This window comes from Carassius carassius, chromosome 44 (assembly GCF_963082965.1).
Source record: "Carassius carassius chromosome 44, fCarCar2.1, whole genome shotgun sequence".
Taxonomy (NCBI): Eukaryota; Metazoa; Chordata; class Actinopteri; order Cypriniformes; family Cyprinidae; genus Carassius; species Carassius carassius.
Genome location: NC_081798.1, coordinates 19,489,845 through 19,507,420, shown reverse-complemented (window position 1 = coordinate 19,507,420; position 17,576 = coordinate 19,489,845). Strand labels below are relative to the sequence as shown.

Below are 17,576 nucleotides of genomic sequence, written 5' to 3'. Positions count from 1 at the left end.
TGATTTTTACCCATATTTTGAAGTTAATGTACAGTACTTTGCCTTTGCATTGTCTGCAAAATGGATTGGATTGATTTTATGGAGCTACAAAAAAAAGGTAGGAAATTAGGAAATGGACTAAATTGTGAACTCTTAGCATGTTACTGATTTCATGATTGATCATGCTAGCTACAGCATTCAAGTCTAAACACCTCCAACTAAAAGTCATAGCCTGGTAAATAATCTGCATTACAAAAAGAAATTATTTAAAGATTATTCACGATTACGTATTGCTGCCAAGGTATCTAGTCTTTACAGGGCTTGGTTATATGGAGCTGTTTGGTAGATCGTGATCTATTTAATTTGTTTGTCTACACTGTAATTAAAATGCAGCAGACTTTAATGGACAGTAAAAACAAAGGCAGAGAGTTTGAGAGTTTCAAACAAAGTGAAAGTGCTGTAACTGGTGTTATACAGTGTTCTGCCTTTGTTCTGCCTTAGTTTCTCCAGGGCTTTTCGAAGGTACGGTTGAGAAGACCCATTATTTTCTCTGAAAAACTACAAAATTGACTTAAGAAACTTATGCACATGATAAAGGATTCTTGAATGTCCCAAATACATCAATAACAATTTTTTGACAAAAATGAAAGTTACACTCTTTTAAGGTCCGATATAGGCCTGATATGTTAGATTTGTGTGTGTATGTGTGTGCATGTGTGTGTCTATATATATATATATATATATATATATGCGCATCGGCCCCATTCCAAGACCCGCAAGTCATCTAACATTTCACATACAGTTAACTGTTGACAAACATGAAGCAGGGCAACACACTCCTTGGGCAATATCATACCCCATTTAATACACAATGTGGCGCAAGGCACGGCGCAAGTTTTTTTTTTCTTTCAGGCACCCATTTGTGCGCCCATGGGCATGCTGGTCTATAAAAGAGATGTGTTCATGCGTATTGTTGTATTGCTGTATCGCGTATCGCTGCTATTTTGAAAAACTGAAAATAGACCGTGCCATTGACAAACAAAAACCTTGTCTAAAGTGTGGCACTATGTTTTTTCTTTGTTATTTAAAGAGCGTGATAGTAATATACACCTATAGACGGGTGCACAATGCACGTACACTTTGCTTTTTACACACATAGGGATGTGCAGCAGGACACATTTTTTAAAAAGAAAAATTTTATTATGCCATGTAAATAGCGAACCCGCCATGGTGCAAGCAACAACTGAGAAGGAATATGAATAGTTTTTTTTTTTTTTTTATAGCTCTGAAGCAAGTGAAGTTAAAAAATACAAATACATTTCTGAGCGTGTTTTCAGCGACTTGCTCCCTTGCTCTCTGCCTCTCTGTGAAGGATGAACATGTCTACAAGAAAAAGTACTTAATGTAAGACACTTTAAGATGTCTAGGTGTCTGTATCTTTTCCTCTTCGAGACACTGCACTCAGGAGGACTTCTTCAGATGGAACTGTGTCTTCGACGCAACGATCATGGCCATTAACCGCTGTGATCACAGTAACAACTGTGTTTTTTAGTGTTCTTTGCTGGCCCGCGCTCCAGCGATAATGATCTAAGCAGAGGGCAGGAGGGACTGCTTAACTGATGGCGGCAATCTCAAACCTGGAGAACAAGCGAAGCCTTTTAGCACCAATAATAGGAGTATCGGACAGCTGTAGAAAGTGTGTCAACATACAAAGGCGTTTAGGCGTAGCGCAGGGGCACCTTGACTGTTTTTCCAGCTTTTGTCCTGTTGGAACAATTATTTTATTATTTTCTTTTCTTTTTTCTTTCTTCCAGGGAGATTTACCCAACATATCTTGAGAAGCTCCATAGGTTCTTGACTATTTTTAGCCACAGCGCTGCTTTTGATGAGTATGTGAGCAGAAATTCCCAACTCTCTCCCAATGCCAGAATCATATGGTATTAATGGCTTCTGTACTGAATTATTTTACATATGTGGTATGCAAATGAGATGACGATAAGCTGTCTTTGGTTCCTCCCTAATTAACAGGCAACACAAGCTCGATTTCACGAGTCGCTGCATTTGGATATGCGTCTGCAAGCTGTTCATAGTGCACAATGCAAGTACAAGTTGCAGTCTCATAGCTGCCGTAAGAGGCAATATATTAGCGTAAACTGACTACAGTCAATGTTCTCCTTCAGGTTCTATTGTTATGATAGGGAAACAATTTAAAGAGAGCATTTACACATTCCTTATATAAGATGGTACATTCATGTTGTGTTCAGTTAGTGTCTTCATGGGAACAGATTTGAAGAAATGCAGCATTACATCACTTGCTCACCAAAGGATCATCTGCAGTGAATGAGTATCGTCAGAATGAGAGTCCAAATCATCCCAACAATCCACAACTAATTAACATGACTCTAGTCCATCAAGTAACATCTTGTGAAATGGAAAGCTGTGTTTTTGTAGGAAACAAATCCATAATTAAAGCATTTTAATTTTGAACAATCACTTGTGGCCAAAATACAAGTCAAATAGAAAGTCAACATGTTTTAAAGAACAGTGGTTTGATTAAACGGTGGAAATAGCGGATAATGGGCACAAAACGCTGCCAAAACTCTGAGACATTTACAGTACAGTTATACACAGGTGTAATGTGCAAACCTTAGAGGTATTTTTAGATAACTGTAAAATAATTCACGTTCATGTTTAAAAAAAAAAAATAATAATTTAGCTTACAGACCTCGGTTTAAATGCCATCAGCTATTCTATTCTATTCTATTCTATACTATCATTTTAAATGTTTCGGGTTTGATATTGTATTATATTACTATAAAAAACTAAACTGTTCTGCATGAGAAAAATTTAAAAATTATTTTTAACAATTTCTTGGTAACAGCACTAAAAAAATTAAATAAAAACGTTTTTCTTGGGTAATCTAAAATGTGAATCTTTTATTTACAACAAGAATCAAAACAAAAAGCACAAAGTTACCCACTTTTTTGTGTGTGGGCTGTACAGGTCTGGTATAAAGACTGTTTTAGAGAAAAGGTTTGCTTAGCAAGAAAAAGAATTAGAGGGAACATTGCTTTATCTGTGCATGTTTTCTGATTCAGATGAGATGTCTGTGTTTTGATTTACTTGTTTCTTACAAACACACAGCTTTTCGCTCCACAAGACAATAAATTACACAAATTAATTTTTCCATGGACTTGTGTGGATTACTTGTGGAATTATTGTGAAGTTTTTATCAGCTGTTTGGACTCTCGATCAGACGGCACCCATTCACGGCAGAGGATCCATTGGTGGGCCTCAGTGCCAACAGCTCTCTTCGCTTTAAAGTGTCCCTTTCAACACACACACACACACACACACACACACACACTATTTCTACTTGAAGTACAGACAGTCGAATAAAATGAACCAACACACTGCATAATACTCAAATTCTCAATGTAGTTATTTTCCTTACAAATATATTCCTTCAGGTGAAAAAAAGTCATCATTTTAGAAAGCGAAAACTCAAACAACATGCTTTCAATTGCATTGCCATCGTAGTTAGCTTCCTCGTGTGTTGACAGTAAATTCACAGATCAAGAGGGCCATCTACCTGAGAGTAATTAAAGAGAGAAAGTTCAACTTCGTTCATAATTGTGTGAACTATATTTGCTGACAGTCGGCCTGTTATCTTCAGATGGGTCGGAGGGCAGTTTCTTCTTGCCCATCAGCGATGTTTATTCCAAGCATGCGTTCCTCTCAGATATACCAAATGGGTTTAAGTCTAGTATTGACCTCATTTACCCTGCAGTTGAGCTGGTAAATTATTCCAAGGGGCGAAAAGTCATTTAAACAAGCCTGAAGAACGATTTTTTCTGCAAGGAATTAAGGTGCGCTATCGACTACGTATGCAACTGTAGGTAAAGACATAATCCACAGTTTAACGTTATTGTTAAAAATGAAGCAAGGAAATGGAAATAATCTCCTTTCACGAAAGAGTGAAATTTTAATATCCCATCTAACGCTATCCACCAGTCTAACATAATGACTCTTTCTTTCTATGAAGTGAGCTAAAAGTTTTTTAAAAATCTGTAATGAATAATGAGTGATTAAAGAAGTGAAGATCTTTTGATTTTTTGAGTTAAATTACTTTCCATAAAAGTGACAAGGTTTCAAAACTCAAAGCTTGGTCCATAAAAAGAGAAGAATGTCTTTAACAGCAGCCAGAACTTTCCCATTAGGTGGGAAATTAAAGAAGGAAAAAGAAATCGGGCAACAAAAAGAGAACAATAAAAGGAAAAGAGTGTGGCATTATGTAAAATTGGCCGCTAAATAGCCCAGGGTTGTTTTAATCGTTTTTTTGTGAGAGAAGCTTTTTCCCTTCATGAAGCTGAAGTACAGTCGATATTGTGTTCTAGCACAGGCTCCTGATGCCCTCTCTTGTGTTTTATAATTGATCTGATTGAGGCTTCTGCACATTTAAGACAGACGGATAGACAGATATTCGTAATATATTCTGGATCCCAATTATACATATATGTTGTGCCATCTACTGTAATACTCTAACCCCAATCAAAACCAATCAATCTTGGCAAATTCAAACCAATGATGTATAACTAGTTACACAAGACCCTTACAAACATAAAGGGGCCTATCATACACCCGGCACAATGTGACGTCAGGCAAGTGTTTTTGCTAGTTTCAGCTCGACACAGTTTTCATTTCCATGTAAAGCACCGTGATGTTTAAATTGCAAATGCACTTGCGCCCATATGTTTGCTAATGGGCTTGCTGGTCAGAAAACTACTGTAGGTGTTTTCAGGTGCATTGTTGGTGCGTTGCTATATTGAGGCAACTGAAAATGAATGCACCACTGACCAACTAAAACATGGTCTAAAGTCAATGGTGCAGTATTTAAATGTATATATACACAATTGAAATGGTGCGTTAGTAAAATGCATCTATATGCGGAACACACGTACACTCTTCTTATTGTGCAGTGGCACACAAACATGGCATATATTATAAAGGAAAGGATTACAATGTAAAAAGATTATTATTGTGTACGCTTTAACCCCACACATTTGCAGATCCATTTCCTCTCTGGAGAAACGTTCAGTCTTTGCTCTGGCAAATTCCAACTTTTTGGACCATGTGCCCAATAATAAACATTTATAAACTTAATAACTTCAAACGATTCAGTTTGATTTGGTGAACTGGTTTGACCAGATCCAGTTAAATAGAATGATTCGTTCATGATCCGGACATCACTGGACGAGACAAAACCAATAAAAACCACCAGTCTGTCTTTGCAACGCATTTGTGCAACAAACACATTGTAGGCTACTGGTTCAGGAAACACTCCTCATCCTCCATGAAATGCACAGCACACTCGTAGACATGTGGGGGGCGTGTTAAAACTAGGCGTTTTGGAGGGGCTTTTGACTCTTAACTTTATAAGGAATATCTCTTCTTGAATCTTTGTAAAAAAAAAAAAATAATTCATTTAGAGTTTGCAAAATACACCATATTATATCCATTCAAATATAATTTGCTGACATGTTTTATTAATATCAGATACACATAGTGTAAGTAACTATAAGGTTCACTTAGTTTTTCTCCCAGTTTACAGTCGACTTATTTGCATGTATTTTGGGAGAAATTGATGAATTCACTTGCTGTAAATCCGACTGACAGAACTCTCTGAACTGCAGCGCAAACAAACATGGTAGCGCACGTCTCAGTTACAGATCACAATCAAGATCATTTAGATCATTTTTTAAATGAAAAAAAAAACAAACAAAAAAAACTCATTTACACATATTTGTGAATCGGAATATCAGATTGTTCATGACATGGTAAGCAGGTTGTACATTTTGAATAAAAAAGGAAAACCAAATAAAAGCGATCCATCTGTCATGCAGTGTTATTGTGGCCACGGTGGGTCACGTGACAAGCATGACGCCTCATCGTGGAAACAATAAGGGGAAACGTTCTAAAATAATGGTCACCTAAAAAACAGTCACTCTGAGGGGAAACCACTATAATATTTTAAACTGACCACTGAAAGGGTTAAAATAGGGCCCAAAATGTTGGCCATTAATGAAACATTGGCTACATCTATTTAGTCTGTAACCCGTCATCATCTGACATCAGTGTATCACATATCACTTCATTCATGACTCTCTGACGAGTCATTATATTGAGTTTAACCCCATTCTACAGTCAATTCAGGTCAAACAAACCACATTTCTTCCTGCCACCTCAAGATGTCTATAAACAGTGACATCTGCATTAAGCATTTGGTTATTTGGCTTACACTTGTATGTTTTTTATTTATTTATTTATTTATTTATTCAGTTCAAATCAAATCCAGATTCATGAAAGCTGTTTGTTTCTATAGTGGATTGTGTAGATTTTATTTGATGATCTCAAAATATGTTAATTATAGGAAAAAAAAAAAAAAAAAAAAAAATATATATATATATATATATATATATATATATATATCACTAAACCTCCAGAGTCAGCAGGCTTTTAATAAACAGTACAACATCAGATTTTTCAAAACAGTGCTGGCATGTCCGAACCTTTTATTCTAATTAATTTCATGGGTGCACACATTTGATTCATTCAAATTAGTCCACATGTTTTTCAATCTCATACAGTTTTCCTATCTGTTAATGGGTTTCTATTTAGCTCGAATTCTACAGTCTCTAGCATTAAATCTAGTTACCAAGGCCTTAGCGTCACTGTGAAAAGCAGCAAATTAACGTAATTCATATAAACTGAAAAGCACTGGGGTGGTACTCATTGCCTAGGACATGTACTCCTACTGGTAGAAAATTAATGTGCCATAACTAAGAAAAGTGTCAGCCGTGGGGTGGTCAGACCGGTACAGCACTTGATCAGCAGGTGTTTTTTTTTTTGTAGATTTGTTTTGACATGCGTTCACAGCTCTACTAAACACAGCATTTAAAAATGTCACAAAGCCAAGTTGAATATTTAAAAATGAAATGCTGTTTAATTAGTATTGCTATTATTAGTGGTGCTTGCTATTGCTAATACTGTACTTAGGTGTTAGGATTTGAACAATTCCATGACTAAGTGTGTCAGGGTTTTAAAGTATTTGTCACTTCACACGGTTTGTGCATTATACTATGTAACTGTTACCATTTACATAAATACCTTGTGTCTCTCAAACTGTGCGGGTGTGTGGTGGAGAGGGGGGGGGCACTGTGATAATGGACCACAGTTGTAAAATGAATTTAGTAAGATGTTTATTTAGAGTACATTTACATGACAATGTACTACAATAAAGAAAAGATTCTCCTTTGAATTTTTTTTTAAATCTGGTGTACAGACACCAACACTGTCAAAACAATCCCCATTCACACAGATCCGCAGACATGACAACAAAAAAAACACCTGTAGTATGCATGCCAGGCCAGTAGTTGGGAATGTCACTTGTACAAAAGCAAATGCAGCTGCACCTACTGACGGAGTATGTAATTAATTTGTATCTGACGTCACAGATTTTACAAATGAGCTTTTTATAATTTAAACGGAGACAATAACAATATAATTTCCAAAAATTTGCATTGTGAAACACGTTTTCAAATGTTTGCTTTTTCAGGCTCCCAAAACGTGTTGTTGAATAAATTAATAGCCAAAACTCAGAAAAAATAAGTTTTCATTTTTAGTTGAAAACGGTGCCTTCTTAGAAGCTGTGTACAAAATAAATAGCATATAAAAGCACAAACAAAATAAAGATTATTAACAAATAGAGCTGAAACAACGAATCGATTTAATCGATTAAAATCGATTATTAAAATAGTTGTCAACTAATTAAGTCATCCATTCGTTGCTAAATAATTTATTTGCCGTAAGCGGCTTATTTCGTGCATATTTCAGATCTGCGGTGACCAAAGTGTGGCAGTAATGAGCCACCGGAGGATTTACTCAGCCAGTACAACAGGAGAAGTAGCGAATAGCCAATAGCTGGCCTCGTTTTATGTCACGTGCTTCCCGAACGGCGTCTCTGCAGCATTCAGCAGGATGTGGGAGTACTTTATTTTGAGCCTTCAAAAAAGAAGATTAACCTGTAAACTCTGCACTACTGAACTGTTTAAGGGACCGTTCACATATCGCGTCTTTTGCGCGCTCATGTTCGTTATTTCCAATGTAGGCGCGCAGTATGCGCGCCCATAGTGGAAGCGACGCGGTCGCGACGCACCCGTTTTTCCAGGCGCGTGCACACCGCATCGAGTTAAAAACATTTCAACTTTTCAGAATGCAGCAAGCGTACCGCGGGTCATGTGACAAGAACTAAATAATCAGCTTCATCCTTTCCCGTAACAACGTTAAAAGCTCAGCCAAGATGAAGGAACAGCTGATCATAGCTGTATATGGATTCCCATTTTGAAATAAATTTAGTAGCAGAGCTACTGCAAGCGATTTTTAGAGCTGCAAATCCATTTATCCTTTGCTGAAATTTCCGCGTCTTCAAGGAGAGAGCACGTCATGGTTGCTTAGCAAAGGCAGACGCCTCAGGGGCGCTTCTGCACGAGCGCTTTGGAAAGGAGGAGAAAGCGGTGCGCACAGTCTATGGGTGCGCCTAGCGTTTCAGGCACGATATGTGAACGGCCCCTAAGCCTTTTATTTGTGCAGATTCTCCAGTACAATGTTGTTTGCAAATGTTTAGTTGTAAAAGCTGATAACATTGCTTTTTAACAGTTAACATTTAAAGCTTTACAAACATGTTCTGTGATCAGTTTGTCGTTTACCAGTTCATAATTCAGTCGTGCAGCCTAATTATGACTGAATGAGAGAGGTAAATGTTTAAAGATATTTGAAATGCACTTTTTTTTCTAAGTATTCACTGCTCTTTTTCACACAGCAGGTTTTTTGTGTGTCCGTTTTTTCTGGACAACCTTCTGATGGATTTTACTTTAAATTGTGAGTTCCATTCAGGTTTCATGCCATTGGCACTTTATTCGAAGGATTGTTTACAATTTCACAGCATAAGCTATAAAGCTGTTTCCCAGTAAATAATAAAATACAACGCACTGCAATCTTATTCTGTTTTATCCTTATTCTTCGTGAAAATATGTTCTGAAAGATTCCTTAATAAGCTTTGTTCGGGATGTTAAACTACTTTAGGAGCTCTAAGGACTGCCATGGTGAAAACATTATTTGAAATCTCCTTGTGAAATTTGATAGAGTATGGGTCAGTGTTTTGATTGCAGAAGAGTTTGACAAGGGATCACTAACACATAATAAAACAACTCCAGGTATATTTGTGATGAGGATATGACAATGCAAAATTATTAAAATCTCTTAAAAATCTATGCTGAATGATAAAGACCCTTTATTAATAATTTACTTTGGGGGAAAAATGGAAAAAACTAAAATATAAGTACATAAACCGATTAATCGTAAAAATAATCGACAGATTAATCGATTATCAAAATAATCGTTAGTTGCAGCCCTATTAACAAAACAAGTCTAAAAACAAAACCTTTGAGTAGTAAAAACAGCAACAACTTCACTCAACAACAGAGGTCGGAGATTTACTGTGCTAACAATAATCTATTTCCTCCTGCTCAAAACACAACACATCCACTATCGTCTCATTATCTATTGATAGCATCTTAATTACACATTTTCCCACTTGTACTAATTGAAAATAACCATTTTTGGCAAAAGTAAGTTTCAATTAGGCATGTAAATGGAAATCATTTCCATGATCGATCATCATTTAAATTAATGATCAATTAATCGATTAATCGTTAACCTTAATTCTGCAAAATGCGTCTATTGCAGTGGCACAGTCACTGGTATGACAGGATGTGCAAATGCCACTCAAAACAACAACAACAAAAACGCTTTCTCATGCTAGTAGCAGGATTATAAAATGAATAGATGTGATTATGATCATTTATTAAAATAAAGAGAACACGCCATACATTTGAGATTATTTTACTGACCGCTGAATGCACCTCTTTAAATGGTTTCCTGGTGTTCGTTGTTGTATTTTAAAACACAATTGCAATGTTTTCAACTGACATTATGGCATTTAAAATAAAATGATCTCAAACGTAACTGTGGTGCGTGTGGCTGTGCTACGCAGTAAGAGAACCACTTCCATTGGCACTGCTGCAAATCACGTGAACCATTTTTATCGGAGTATTATGACCAGTACTTAGTTTGATCCTGCTGGATCATGTTCCGGAAAATGTCAGACTTGGAATTTTTGTGTCCCAGTATTCTTGTTTCTAAAAATCCGGCATTTACAGTGCATTAGATCATGACCATGTGTGCGCACAGATGAAGACGGAGTGAGCAAGGATTTGGCTAGATTTATTTGGAGGTTATTGCTCATGTCTCATTCAACACAAACCCAAATGTTTCTATTCACAATGAATTGAATGTTAAACTATAATTTATAATGTAAACTACTTGGCTTGTACTTTACGCACATTCACATAGGCTATAGACGGAAAAGATCATGCCCTTCACATGAGCAAAAACATCCTTGGAATAACAGCAGATTAAATCGGTATATTAAGGTCTATTTAAACTGACCAGTGTAACCTTTTTTTTTATCTTTGGTTGACTGCATTTTATTTTGATAATGAACATACTATTATGCAAGTATGAATTGCTAGAATATGGGGGGGGGGGTGCTAAAACCTGCTAAAGTGTGCACTTACAATAAAAAACAGAAGATTTGTAAAATAAAGCAAACAAACTTTATTTTACAAAGAATGTGCATTGTCATACTTTCCTTTCCGTGAACTTGTTTATGGAGTGCCGCGACACACTTCTGTTTTAAATCCGTTATTGTATTTAAGATATATTTTGCTTTTTTTCTGAAAACAAACATTTTTATTTTAGACCTTTGCATTTTCTTTAAAGTATCCCATTTTTCATCAATTTCTTAAAGCATCAATTTTCATGAATTAAGAATTTGTTCGATGTATTAATTTGTTTCCTCAATTCAGTTAAATCATGGGTTAAGGAACAAAATTATTGAAACATGAACAGTTGCCGCAAATTAATAAGTCTTAGGAAAGAATTAACAAGTAGGAATGAATAGCCTATCTGTCCTGTGTTCCGCAGCCCCGCAAAGCTCAAGATATGAAATAATTATCTGGTGAATTTACTTAGTTACTTCATTTCCATTGCTTTCCATGTTGAAGAACTTTGTGTTTAAATCACACTAAAAGCCTAATTTGTACATTATGAATGAATAATGATGCATTAATATATGGTCACAGTCACTCACAGTGGCTCGCACGTGTTTTGCGCATGAGCCACACGCAGCCCAACATCAAATCGGTTAACCCACCATCGATAGCTTAATTGATTGCATCTTTTATCAACAATTATCGATTAATCGTTGACATCCGTAATATCTATACAGAAATTTCAAGAATTAAAATAAATAAATACAAAAATAGGATAGATAAAACTAAAACATACATTTACACAAACATTTCCATAAAAGAGTTCAATGAGAGTTTCAGCTAAAACATGAAATATATTAGGGGTGCACAATGTATATCGGCCAATGATTAATGCGCATATCGTCATTTCACGTAGAGCAGTTGTTACTACACAGAGCCATTGTTAACTGACAAGCTGCGCAAATCCACGTTCGTTATCAGCTTGGAACGTTATCAGAGGGAATCGGTCTATTTCGACTGACCCTGACAACCCCAAGTTTCACACAGTTACACTTTTCAGGAAAACTGCAGAACTGGCAGTAAACCTGCAGTGTTTTGGGAAAAGAAACAAAAAGCACACAGTGGGACTACAGCCACATTTTACCCTACTTTTAAGCGTGCCCATCACTCTCAAAAAAACAAGGACGGAAAATTTGAATGCAGCCAGTGTTTTTTATACTAAAACTCGACACGAGACAACAGAAAGAAGCATCACATCATCATGTTACCTTACCACTGGAGTCTATTGGGATAAGCGTCACATGTCCCGCTCTTTGAAGAGTTAGCATGGCTAGAGTCTAAATAAGCAAAGCGTGCTACAACCACTGCCAACATCCAGGAACATCTGCTGGGCTCATTTAAACTCCTCACCTCTAACAAATCACTGTTCTAGATTGTGCCACCAGTTCTCCTACTTGTTTTATCTGTAATCAACTTGCTCAAAAGTCCACCAAATACAAAAAAAATTAAAAATGTGAGAGACAAAAAAAGCAATGAACCTGCTGATTTCATTGTCAAAGCAATGCAATAAATAAACTTACCTTCAGTCGGGTAACTTTCCCTAGTGCCCAGCTCGGTAATTAATGAGATAAGAGAGCCTGAAACACACACACAGAGAGAGAGAGATGAATCAACACTGTCATTACTAGTTGGCAGGACATCAGGAATGACTGCTTCTGGCCAGAGGAATGGCTATTAGCACCATTGCTAGTAAACCTGGACAACAGTGTTCATTAAGGCACCATTAGAACCTGAAATAATGCTTCAGATTAGCAGCTGCTAATTGAGACAGCAGGGAGATTCAGAGGTGTGGTTATTGCTTTACTTCAAATGTTTTCTGGATGAAAGCAAGTTTGAAAATTAAACCATTGCTGTGTACTGAATGGGATAAATTAATCATGGCCACCAATATTGAAGGGTTGTTCATTACCAAAGAACTCAAAAATTGGCCACTTCAAAGGGCCCTACGGAATGAAGGATTTTTTCAGGTTAGTTGTAAATGAGTTAGAAAATGCTAACTGTGTTTGCATGGTAATTACGGATTACTAAGACAGGTTTTAATAGTTTGATGCATTCCCCCTGGTTAAAATCACCAACAAGAGAAGAATTTTGACATTTGACCTAAAACAAAGGAATAAATGACTAAACCTGACTAGGCCTACAGCTACCTACAACCTAGAAACAGATCTGAGTAAACATATAGTCTTTAACAAATGCTATAACATCACACATAATTTTTTTTATGCTTAGTAGCTAGTTTCTCATAGCTTTGCATGTCTGATTTATTATGGAAAATTAGAGCCGTTTTGTTTTCCATGCACAATAATTACACCCATTGTCCATGTAAGCATAATCATGAATTACACATCCCAGACCCTTAACATTGGTTATTTTTAAATGTTATAATTTTTAATGTATGCAGAACACCGCTCCTTAAACAATTAAAATTAAATCCATCTTCAGGGCTGGGAAAATCAAATATTTACGAGTTGACTACCTTAATGTTTTCTTAGCTCTCAGCAACATGAGAGCCATACAAATGCAACATGACGAGGCTGAGAAATGCTGTCGTTTTGTGCGAAATTGTGCGCAAAAAAAAAAAAAACAACCTTGGAAAAAGGAGAGACACCTATAAAAATGTGTGTTTTGTGCCTTCTAATGAGTCATTTATTATTTCACAGGCAACTTGGTGAACACGAATGCAAAGTAAACCATTGGCAGCTGTAGACCTCAACAGCATACATTTCTGAAAGACAAAGGAATTTTTAGCCTTAAACTTTATGTTTTTGTGTTGTATAGTACAATTAATCTATCCTTTTAATCAAGTATTATTTTTCCCTTTATTAGCATTACTTTTTGACATCCTGACCCACCCAAACAGTGCAATAAATCAAGGAGAAAACTCTAGTTAAAACCCATTCGTTATTCATTAATTATTTAGTTATAATGTTTTAAAAACACACACTTTGTTAAACAAGCACCATTTGCTTCTTCAGGCTGATCATCTGAATACTGATCATCATCAGATTTTGGAATTCCCAAATCAATCAATAAAGCAATAAACAAATAAAAGCAAGTGCAGAATAACTGGGTTGAATAGAACTCAAAAGATCACTGCAGCAGTTTCTTTCTTTTTTTGTGTGTGAGTAATGTATTGTCTAGTTCAACCCTGCATTGTACTCTAAAATGCGGTTTGCATCCAGAGGTGGGTAGTAAAGAGTTACATTTACTTCGTTACATTTACTTGAGTAATTTTTTGGGGTAACGAATACTTTTCGGAGTATATTTAAAGATGGGTACTTTATACTCTTACTTGAGTAAATTTTTGGGGAAAAATCTGTACTTTTACTTCGTTACTGGGGGCGACGCTCCTCTCGTTACTTTATCTTAATGCAATAAATGTTATAATGCTTCAGTTTATTCCAAACGCGCCGTCTACTTTTCTCTGGGCAATGAGCGATGCCCATTCGCGAATGATTCATTCTTTTGAGTCAATTCTGTTCAAAGGCTTGATCAAACCAATTGGCAAACGAGTGAATTGGTTCATGAATCAGTTTGAATGAGTCGTTCAGTTCCCTGCCGCACGCGCTGAGCGTCTGAAGTGGTTCACTCGGAGTTGTAACGTTTAAGAACAGAAAGAGCGTTGAAAACGTGGCTGGAACTGCACTGAATTGAAATCTGCAAAGGTTATTATTTGCTAGCGATGGAGATCCTTATTAGATGAACACCACGTGTGCTGTCTACTGTTTAACAGGTAATAACTTGGGCTACATTCGATTACAGTACACGATACCACTGTGACATTAGTTTGTTGTACGTGTGTGGCTTATAACAGAGGGGAGTCAAGTTGAATGCAGCTTCCAAAAGACAAAAGGCGTTCAGATGAGTCATCGCTAAAATGCCCGTGCTTCCTTCACTCGCTCACTGACTGAATACCTCTTTCTGGCGAATTCTCTCGCAGAAACAACAAAGTGCAGATCTGTGTACGAATCTTTAATTAAGACATTGATTTCACAGTGTTAACAGTTTCCAGTGATTTTAATGGGAGTTTCTGAGAGTGATTGAAATCTAGACTGTCAGTGAAAATGATCTTTAATAATGTAAATGGTATTTGCTCCCTTTCTGAACAATGAAAGATTAGTAGTAATATTTAGATCACATTAACTTTCAATGTTAAATTCACATTTAATATAAAGTCAGTCATATTAAAAATATGTTATGGCATGACACCTATGTCTGTTACTTAAGTAAACAGACAGGGTTTTATAATAAATTACATAAATTGGAGTAAAGGCTGATGAAATATATACATTTATACACGCACACATACATTACATATATTTTATCTATATATCTAAATAAAAATAGGCTCAGTATATATGACCCAAAGTAACTAGTAACTAACTACTTGAGTAGATTTTTTATCCGATACTCTTTTACTCTTACTCAAGTAACTATTCAAGACTAGTACTTTTACTTTTACTTGAGTAAATATTTCTAGAAGTACTTTTACTTTTACTTGAGTACAGTTTTTGGGTACTCTACCCACCTCTGTTTGCATCATAGTTTGCTTTACACACCATCCTATATGTATTTCCCAATTGCTCTGGAGGTTTAAAAGCCTTCTGCTGCCAAAAGGCAAGGTGAAAGATAGATAATAAAAGTATATAACTTTTAAGTAATAATGCAATACCTTGGCCTTAGAAACTCTAGCAATGTCACAGATCATGGGTTCTGAATAAATCAATCAATAAATCAATTAGTGTGTCTTACCATATTATTTTACTGTATTGTCTCAATTATGAACAGACTGGTTTGTAGTGCAAACAGTTTAACCGTTTACTGCACAGTGTTATTCTTCTTCGTCTCGCCCATAGGTTTACTTCCCCGTTTAGGAATAAGGTGGATATATAACTCTAATATACAGTACATGAAACTGTGCCAACGTCCTACATAGAACATCTCGTTAAATATCGATATTTTTCCTTACACAAACGCATCACTTGCTTCAGAAGGCCTTTATTAACCCCCTGGAGCCATGCGGAGCACTTTTTATGATGGATTAATGCACTTTGTTGGATTAATGCACTTTGATAAGTTATAGTTCTCAAGGAATTTGTTTGTTCCTTCTAAATATAGATATTTTCAGCTGAAAGCATGGTTTAAACAAGTACTACAACACTTAATTCACACGCAGTCACTCTCTTAACAATGAATTCAAACAAATGTAGCCTAATACAGTGATAATTCATCTGTATCCGATTTCCAATGAGCAGAAATCTGTAAGAAAAGCATAGATCTGTAGGTAAAATAACTTGATGAAAACGTAGCCTAATGTTATTTATAGGGATGTCCCAATCAGGTTTTTTTGTCCTTGAGTCCTAATTCGAGTCATTTGATTTTGAGTATCTGCCGATACCGAGTCCCGATCCGATACTTCTATAATACATAAAAAAAGAATAATGAAGAGCGAAAAAACAGATCCAGGATGTTCAATAAATTACATTTTGAAATATATTCAAATATAAAACAGCTATTTTAAATAGGCTAGTAAAAATATTTCAAAATCTTACTGTTTTGCTGTACTTGGATCAAATAAATGCAGGCTTGGTGAATAGAAGGGACTTCTTAAAAAAAAAAAAAAAAACCTTAAGCTTACTGTTCAAAAACCTCTGACTGGTAGTATAGGCAACTTTATTTTTTCTCTAATTTTTAGCTTTTAATTGGCTTAGAAATCTATAAATGCTGGACAATAACAAATAATAATGATTTGTTTATATACTACACAAAAACACTGTTTATCACATAATAATGCAGAATAGTTTCTATACTGTAATAAATACTATGTCAATCAGCACTGCATTGTTCATACTTTATTTATCACCTGCTGGAGATGACTTGAAGAACAATTTATTGTCGATATCGTATATTAACGTCTTCGTGTTTGCATAAGTTTCTGTTTTCCTGTGCGCACCACAGCATAGCTGGACGCTTTTGTCCATATTAGGAATTTCCTGATATCAGCGCGAGAGCGCGCTCCGGCTTCGAGTATGAATGAAACACACACTGCATGAGAGTTTATCGCTCCGTGATGTTCATCTCGCTGTATCCTGAGTCCGAATTAAACATCAGGTCATGCGCAAACTATCATGTCTCTTTGAGTTTGAATCTATATTCATTCACACCAGCTCTTGAAAACAAAGTGATGTCATGCCGCACGCGTCGCTGTTTCTGTGTGGAGTCAAAAGGGTCTAACTCTGTGCCACCGCATAACAAAAGATTTGTTAAAAATTAATGAGAATATATATATATATATATATATATATATATATATATATATATATATATATCCGAGTCCTGATCGGGAGGTAACGTTCGATTCCGATCGAGTCTGAAACCACGCAATCGGGCCCGATTTCCGATCACGTGATCGGATCTGGACATCCCTAGTTATTTATACCTCAAACTAAATTTACACCTCAAACTAAATTTACACCGCAAAAAGCAGCAATTATACCTTTTAATGCTGACAACCATGTCATGAGGTAAGACAAAGGTTTGCACACTAGTGTTCCGATAAGTGAAGTGAAGTGACATTCAGCCAAGTATGGTGACCCATCCTCTGAATTCGTGCTCTGCATTTAACCCATCCAAAGTGCACACACACAGAGCAGTGAACACACACACACACACACACTTGTGAACACACACCTGGAGCAGTGGGCAGCCATTTATGCTGTGGCGCCCAGGGAGCAGTTGCGGGTTCGTTGCCTTGCTCAAGGGCACCTCAGTCGTGGTATTGCCGGCCCGACATTCAAACCCACAACCATAGGATTAGGAGTCAAACTCTCTAACCACTAGGCAATTTAAAACTCTCTTGTTATTTTG

General features: G+C 36.3%; 1 protein-coding gene across 3 annotated transcripts in view; it reads right to left on the bottom strand.

Moving 5' to 3' along the window:
• Positions 1–17,576, bottom strand: part of fhit (fragile histidine triad diadenosine triphosphatase) — a 321,635-nt gene that overhangs the window by 287,793 nt on the left and 16,266 nt on the right. For 2 of the 3 annotated variants that reach the window (XM_059537563.1, XM_059537561.1), the window contains exon 2: positions 12,230–12,286. The exons of the other annotated variant lie outside the window; for it this stretch is intronic. The gene's annotated coding sequence lies outside the window, so the exon portion shown is untranslated. The remainder of the gene's footprint in view (positions 1–12,229; positions 12,287–17,576) is intronic. 3 annotated transcript variants of the gene reach the window in all.